The 8,447-nt window shown below is 48.8% G+C and overlaps 1 protein-coding gene across 1 annotated transcript in view; it reads right to left on the bottom strand.

Moving 5' to 3' along the window:
* LOC119578887 (brain tumor protein-like) overlaps positions 1-8,004 on the bottom strand; it is a 51,814-nt gene extending 43,810 nt beyond the window's left edge. Inside the window, exon 1 of the mRNA XM_037926547.1 lies at positions 7,493-8,004. The gene's annotated coding sequence lies outside the window, so the exon portion shown is untranslated. The remainder of the gene's footprint in view (positions 1-7,492) is intronic.
* Positions 8,005-8,447: the final 443 nt, after the last annotated feature.

Genomic DNA, 8,447 nt, shown 5'->3' on the forward strand with positions numbered 1-8,447 from the left:
CCACACCCTCCCTACCTCTCTCTCAAAGAAAAATAGCGATAGGAGAGAGTGGGGGAGGAGAGGGAAATGGAGAGGAAGCAGTGAGGGAAGGAGAGAAAAGGACTAAGCTCTCCCCTGATAACCCACAATCTCCTTACCACATCTGAATCTCCTTGGCCTACCCCTCGTCCCCTAACCACCACTCATCCTACTGTAGATGCATAGGGTCTATATAGGCTCTCGTAATTAACCTGCCAACACATGCCTAGGAAAGGAACAGGGGTGAAGAAAATGAGAGAGGGATGAGGAGGAAGAAGAAAATGTTACTGAGATAAAGAGAAGGAATGTAAGGAAGGAAGGAAGGGAGGAAGGAGAGAGAGAGGGGGGGAGAGAGAGAGAGAGAGAGAGAGAGAGAGAGAGAGAGAGAGAGAGAAGAGAGAGAGAGAGAGAGAGAGAGAGAGAGAGAGAGAGAGAGAGAGAGAGAGAGAGAGCACAGAACGACGAACATTACGGAGCGCGGTAAGGACGGACGGAGACGGACGACCGCGTGGTAGTAACGGTCGAGAGGATATAAGGACAAGTGGAGCACCCTGCCCCCCTCCGCCCCTAGATTCTGCACTCCTCCGACGCCCCCGACGCATGGAGGTGTGACGGCGTAACGTGTCGCAAGGTCGGCTCTCCTCGCCAGAGCAGGACGAACAGGACATCTGGAGCGTCCGCAAGAAAATAACGGCGCCTTCACAGAGTAACAGGACAGGGCGGGCGGCCGTTAAACAGGGCGGGCTGCCAAGAAGAGGGAGACAGAGAGAGGGGAGGGAGGGAGAGAGGGAGGGAGGGAGGGTGGAGGCGTGCGCTCGCCTTGCACCCACCACCCGCACACAAAACTCGTTCTGAAGACCTGCCCTCCCTTAGTGTGACGTCATACATACACACATAAAGAGAGAGGGGTGAGGGGTGGGTGAGTGGGGGGTACAAACAAGAGGGAATCACCAAACACAGGCGAAGGATATACGGCTGGACAGATGCACACAAACAAAAGCAACGCATGCATGGGCGAGGGCCCCGCCGCTTACAAGGGACACATGTTATACCCGCCCCAAAAAATGTCTAAAGAATGTACGTATATATTTACTTTCCCGCAATGTTTCTGCATAGGAAACAGATACACACTGGCGCACAACCAAGTGCAGCTGTCACTTCACCGCATACCTACAACTGGTCAGCCCTCTAAAGCCCCTCCTCTCTCACTCCCTCCCACAATACACATCTTGAAACACCCCTTCTCCCCTCATAAAGCGGCCCCCCTTCCTTCGCACAGGTCAGGGTTACACCTCTACCTCTTCCTCCCTCAACTCCCTATCCACTCTCGCCCCTCTCTTCCCCCCCCTCTCTCTTTCTCTCCCTACCTCCGCCATGACAACACGAGGCGTTTTGAGTGGGTAATGTTCCAGATCGCTTGATTACACCACACAACAATACTACTCCAGGTGCACGCACACGACAAAACACATGACTGCCACAAGTATACACACGCTTCAGCTCGCACAAACATACACACCTAATTCATGACTCCCGAAGATAAAGGAAAAAGATAAGATAGCGACATTTTAAGTGCGTTAATCATTACAAACGTGAGAGTTTTGTGTGTGTGTGTGTGTAATATAAACTGTATGTACGTGCATCCAAAACAAAAACACGCACCGACAAGGTGTGAGGGGTCGTAATGTGGATGAAGGAGGTGGGGGCAGGGGGAGGCAATGGAGGGATGACGTCACACGGCAACCCTGGCCTCCTGATTTTCACTTTCTAGATAAAGGGAGGGGAGAGGGGGAGGGAGACCTTCACAGCAACCCCTGATCAGCTCCGTGACGTGAGAGTAGACCCACAGAAGCTTCTCTCGGTAGGCTTTCATTATCACCCCCCCCCCCCCCGGCCCCAGCTCCTATTGGCCGTGCCCGGATGTGTCACAGAAAGCCAGGTGGTGTTACCGTCTGGAGGTGAAGCGATCTTTGTCTTGTTACAGACTGGCGCTGACGACCTTGCCTGCTGTTACAGGATAGTGGTGCGTGCGTAACCCTGTACGGTTTTGCAGGGTAATGGTGCAAACTAGACTCGAAGTTGCAAAAAAAAGTTGCGCAACTGAGCAAGTTTAGACAAGCTGTGATGTGGGCCAGAACTCCCATTGTAGGCCTCCTCGCAGACAGCAGTGTTGACGCCGCTTCCTCCCTCCGTCTGATTAACTTAGGGCCGGCATTTCCTTTGGCAAAGGAGGAGTTGGAGGAGAAAGTGAATTAGCAGGGAGATGGTAGGGGAGCAGCGGCATTATGGGCACCCTCGCTTCAGAGGCGCCCAACCCCACGCTGCAGGGAGGAGGGCCGTCACGAATAGCTCTCACACACACTCGCACTGAACAAGAAGTTTTAGCGTCACGAGGGCGACACCTTGCTACCAAGAAGTGATAGAAGTGAGGGCAGGGTAGGGTAGGGAAGGAATCCAGGCCCAAGACTTCACCAGAAAGGGTGCACAAGGCTAAGACACATTTTTACACTAACTTTCTCCCTCGTAACATCACTGGCCCAACTCCCCACTTAAAACTTTGCGAGACAGGACTTCAAAACGAGATTAAAAAGCTGTTCCCCTCCCTATCTGCCCCCAACCTCCCACCTCCAACACCCAAGGAAACATGTCCTAATGGCAGGAAAGGGGGGGGGGGTAAGTCACACAGAGGGAGGATGGGGGGAGGGGGAGGAGAAAGGTAGATAGATGCCGCCCACCAGATCATCCCCCGTACGAATGCGAGCGCCCGTGACGAGCTGCGCGCCCGTCCGTCAGTGCAAGCAATTCACAGATGCGGGACACTTCGCCCGCAACGCGAACTCAGTCAACAGCTCGTATTAATCGGGGTTTACATTCTCACATGTCAGCAGCGTCTCCTTTCAGGATTCGTATCATCCTCATTATCAATATTCTCTCTCTCTCTCTCTCTCTCTCTCTTTCGGTCCACTTGGCGAGTTCAAACTTGCACCTCTGGCCCTCCCCTCCCTTCCCCCTCCCCCGGTACCTCTCGCCTGCCCCCACCCGGCTCAATGGAGGTCAACACCAGACTCCTTATTACACACATTTCCACTTTACACATGTTTCATAAAGCGCTGACGACGCCTCGCAATCACGGCGACGAGTCGAGGCCAAATAACGGACGAATGAAATCTAAAATACCCTCCTTCATAAGCCAGTAGCTAATTCACACTCCCTTCCCGACCTTCCCAAACTGGAAAATGGATTACAATGTGGAAGTTCTCCCCCTCCCCCCCTCACCTAGCCCTGCCATCAACAGACGCCACAAGTGGTTGTGCACTTCTCTTGCAACTTTGCAACTTCTTTACAGCTCCCATACTTTTCATCAAAATGCACCAAGGGAAAAAGCATTCAGCACATAATGTCAAAGGTAAATGTGTCAACAGTCTCTCTCTCTCTCTCTCTCTCTCTCAGCGTGTGTGCGTGTACGTTTCCTAATTAAGTGAAACACCAACTAAAGAAAGAAGTTGCTCTCCAACCCCTTCTTACTTCGCCTTGACGCCCTGAAAATTTCCCAGTGTAATGAATACCTATCTCCCTGTAATGTCACTGTCGAAGTCCCAGGGAGTCCTGTGCACCGATTCTCTCTCCCCTAATCAACCTGTCTTCAGTTCTCCCCTTCTCACTCCCCCCTTCCCACCTTCATTATCTCCCTCTCCTCTCAATTTCTCCTTCCCTCCCGGCCTTCCTGCTCTCCCTAGTTTCCGCCGCCACCATTAAATGTCACCTTGAGAAACTACCTCCTCCTCCCCGCTCTCTCCATTTCGCACAAACAGACTGTTACGCAAGAGCTCCCGCGTTCATAATAGGCCTCTCCGTTCGACCTTGCCCTCAACTTTCCCCCATCTCCCCTTCCCCCTCCCCTACCTCCCCTCCACACGAACTTATGGAAAAAACGAAGGTTTCCTCGTGGGTCTGGTAACAAGGCAAAATCATTCCCTATAACCCCCCCCCCACCAACGCCTCAAAACTTTTCCCGAAAAAACGAACGAGTGCGATAAGGCATGCGCAAAATGAGACCCCACCAGCCCGCCCGCCCGTTCTCCTTCCCTCCCTCCCACCACCACCATACACCCACAACCGGTACCTACGCAGCAACAGGCAAATCGGGAGAGGAAGGGCGGGATGGAGCAAGGAGAGGCGAGGCCGGGGGGTAGGGGCACGAGTGAATTTACCTGTGGCTGTGGCACATAAGGAAACTTTCTGGCGCTGACGGGTAAACAAAAATAATCAGTGAGAATACTAAAACCAAAACAAAACTAAAGCTTTAAAAATGACGACGATGAAGGCCATAATAGTAATAGAACAACAAAACTACGACCAACACCTCTACATGCTTCACGACACTTGTTCAACCCCTGCCTCTCCACACACATTGCAACATTAGACAAGCTTGAAAATATAAGCACGCATCTCGATTAACACCAATACATAAAAAAACCAGGTTGCGTCACAAACGAACAGTATCAATGAATAAAAACGTGAGCTCCATTAACCAAAAAGCATTAGAGGTTTCTTTGGAAAGGGAGCTAAATGAGAACACCTGCTTTGGAGGGGTGGGAAAGGGAGAGGGAGACGAGAGGCAACCAATATTTTAACTCTTAATACTTTGCTACATGCATATCCTGTGAAAATACAAGTGTCAAGATAAACGTATTTCAGACCTGCAAATCCTCCTTTATGGAGCGATTACAAAGAGAGAGAGAGAGAGAGAGAGAGAGAGAGAGAGAGAGAGAGAGAGAGAGAGAGAGAGAGAGAGAGAGAGAGAGAGAGAGAGAGAGAGAGAGAGAGAGGGGGGGAAAGAGAACTAATTTTCCCCGCCAACACAAGAGAACTGCTTCTAAACACCCTTTGTTGTGATAGGTGCGCATATCAAAAACGTTTAAAGCACAGCCACAGGTGACGAATCGAATTTGCACCACGAGTCGTTGGGGGCGCAAAATACCCGTCCTGTTATCGTGTCCTAAATCTGCGGGCCATGTGAGCTTCCAAACAACCCGGGGTCAAGTGGGGGGAGGGTGAAATGACCCTGGGGGAGGGAGGGAGGGAAGAGATGTGCATGTACATATGTAAGCAGGAGGAGGGGTGTTGGGTGGGAGAAAGGGAGAAGTGAATCAACAATGTCGAGATCAGAGCATTTAAGGTTTAAAGAAAAAGAGACAGACATGCTGCTATCAGTGGCGAGTTACGTCACAGATCCGCCGGATGTCGAGATGCGAAGAACCACGCCGCATAAAAAAAAAAAACTCGAAGCCTTCACAAAATCACCATAATAGCCATTCGTTTTACTCCGTCTCCATTACATCACACCTTAACACCATCTGCTTATAACGAGCAGTAAGAAAACGAGGTCCGCAATAGACGTGAAAGGCGGGCTTGGATTTTACCTACACGATGCACAATTTACCGGTTAACTTAAGCTACTGAATCTTGCCAATTCTCCTCTCTCTCTCTCTCTTTCATTCATTCTCTCAAAGGGCCCTATACAGTGTAAATGTAGGCCTGGAAGTATATGAACGGCGACTGAGGAAGGGGGAAAACAGGGGAAAGGGAATGAGAGATAATACAGGGAACTTTCTCAATTCCAACCTTTTATCGCCCTAGTCTGCTGACCCCAACCATTACCCTTAGGTGTGTGATGGATAGAAATGACCCTCCAAGGCCTAATACGAATACCCCCCCCAACCTGCCGTCGATAGAGAGAGGGGGAAAGGGAGAAGGAAGGGGAGGGAGGGAGAGAGAGAGAGAGAGAGAGAGAGAGAGAGAGAGAGAGAGAGAGAGAGAGAGAGAGAGAGAGAGAGAGAGAGAGAGAGAGAGAGAGAGAGAGAGAGAGAGAGAGAGAGAGAGAGAGAGAGAGAGTAGGGGGGGGAAGGATACAAGTCGTTACAGAATAAAAATCAATATCTCAATAGGCTTACATGAAGAAAAAGAAAGAATTAAGAAATTATCGTTTCTGAGTGACTATTCTAAGCCGTTCCTCCCCCCCCCCCTTTTAATTGACGCGCCCTAAACTCCCGATAAATCATTAGCTAAACCTCCTTCCCCGAACTCGGGGATTACCTTTTCCCGAGAATTCGCTAAGTGAATCCAAAAGCCATCCGCTCTGCACGCTGAAAGCGAACCCGGCGCAGGTTAAAACGCACTTGTAAATAAAACTTAACTAAACGCGGCAAACAACGCCAATAAAGAGAACATCGCAAAAACAAAGCAACCTTATACGACAACCATAAAGGTAACAACAACACGCCCGTTCTCCATCCGTAAATGTCATCGTATTACGTCATTTATTCAGATTCAAGGTAACTACGCCATATACATACCAATCTAACGCTACCTACGCTTCCATACGCACGTTCTCCCCCCCCCTCCCCCATGCTCTCCCTCCCCTCCCAGCCAACAACCACCACTAACAACAATGAACAAAGGCGAAAAAATACAAGTGCACATGTAACCGGTTGACAATTCGTCTTCAGAGGAAAACACACCTAAATATAAACAAAACGAAACAAATCCAAAAAATAAACAAGAATGACGGCAAAACGACAATTTTTTTTCCCATTAATAAAACAAAAACAAACCTAAACATCTTCATAAACCACAACGGGATTTCACAAACATCCTTTACGCCAGAGAACCACTTCTTCGCTCATACAAACAACAACTGTGCCATAAACAGATAAAGAATCACTATGCCCGCTCCCCCGTCCTGGAACATATGGTAACAGCCAAAACGCCAAAATGAACGCGTATTTATGTTTTCAAGAGTTTCGGATTGTTCTCTCAGCATTTATACTAATATACTACAAGTGACTAGTAAATAACGGATAAATCAGAACGCCACACACACACGCACCACTAACAAATAAGGTAAAACGCCATCCTCGGGACCAAATCTCACCATAAAAGAAATATATATATATATTTTTTCTCAATCTTAATTTCTTTTCCTTTCTCCCCTCTCTATCCATTTTCCTCTCCATCCCCTGTCCTTGTAAGCAAAACACAAAGCTAAAGTAGGTTAGAGTGGGGCCGGAGTGACCTTGGGGGAGGGGAGGGGAGGGGAGGGGAAGGGGGTGTGGAGGAGTCCCTCTCACTTTCGTTTTCAATCCGAGTCCCTTTCTTATACATGTATATCTACGTTTTTTTTCTCTCTGAGATTATTTCTAGTGTGGGAGTTATTGTGTAAAGGGTGGGAGAGGACGAGAGGTGACTGAATATAGAGCAAATAACGAGAGGAACTTTACAGGTGAACGATATACCGTGACGAAAACTATCCTAACGATGAAAGGTTTGATGAAAGGGGAAGTTGGCGAATACAAGTTTAAACGAGACGAAAGGAACTTTAACGAATGGCAGGTTTGACGAAATTCTCTTCTCCTTACGATAAAAAAAACAAATACTTATTCAACAGGTTTCTTTTTAAGGTGAGAAAACTTACCTCGAAAAGCGAAGAGTCTGCGCATTCAAATCCACGGTGTTTTCTTCTTTCTCTCTTTCCTTCTCTCTTTTTTCTCTTTCCCTCTCGTTTCTTCTTGTGCTTGGGTATTTTGTTTATTTTCTTTATCCTTCCTTCAAATATTCATTGATCCTCCATTGGAAAAGGGGAATTGGGACAATCGGTAAGGTTATCTTCTTTTTTCTAATCAAAAGGTTTATTTTACTTTTTTCCTCTTTTTGCAGGACGTGGGAAAATAATAATAAAAGGGAGGAGGATGGAAGGGAGGGAAGGAGAGGGGAAAAAAGAGCAGCACACACCTTATTCAAATTCCTATTGCACCTTTCATATGAGAAGAATTTATGAATTTATAGCCATTTAATAAGCTATTTCGATCTGAGGCAAGCGAGCCATGGAAATGACTAGGAGGAGACGCGGCCGGGAGACGGAGCGGCGGCAGGCGAGAGCGGCGGAGAGCACGTGTATCCCGTCTCACAGTTGGAGCAACACTGAGGGAGAGACACGCAGGCGGCGGTGAAGCGGCGAGGACGAGGGCGGGGTCAAGCGAGGCGGTTGTCGCGGGTTTATTCTTCTTTCCCTTTTATCATCCCTTTCTGGGTCTTAGAAATCATCGTGCTTTTACTATTTCAACGCAGGATCGACTGTTGGTTGTGCAGAAGGAGTAGAAATCGGTTGTCATCCGCCACGGAAGCGAGAAGCCCGGAGAAGGACGCGAGATCATCGCGCATCGGCCATCGTAAACAAGAGCACGCGCGCCAAATCTCTTTGTCCCGCACGCTCGCCTTCGAACCGCCATTTGCGAAAGAACGTGCGGGATCCTCTCCTACGGGCCGATATTATGACTTGACAACTATCATTCGCTGCTTCAAAGATATGCAAATACCGCACGTATTGGAATTAAGAGAAAACAACGTGGGAAATAGGTGCAGCGGCCCCT

Source organism: Penaeus monodon, chromosome 11, assembly GCF_015228065.2.
Source record: "Penaeus monodon isolate SGIC_2016 chromosome 11, NSTDA_Pmon_1, whole genome shotgun sequence".
Classification (NCBI taxonomy): domain Eukaryota; kingdom Metazoa; phylum Arthropoda; class Malacostraca; order Decapoda; family Penaeidae; genus Penaeus; species Penaeus monodon.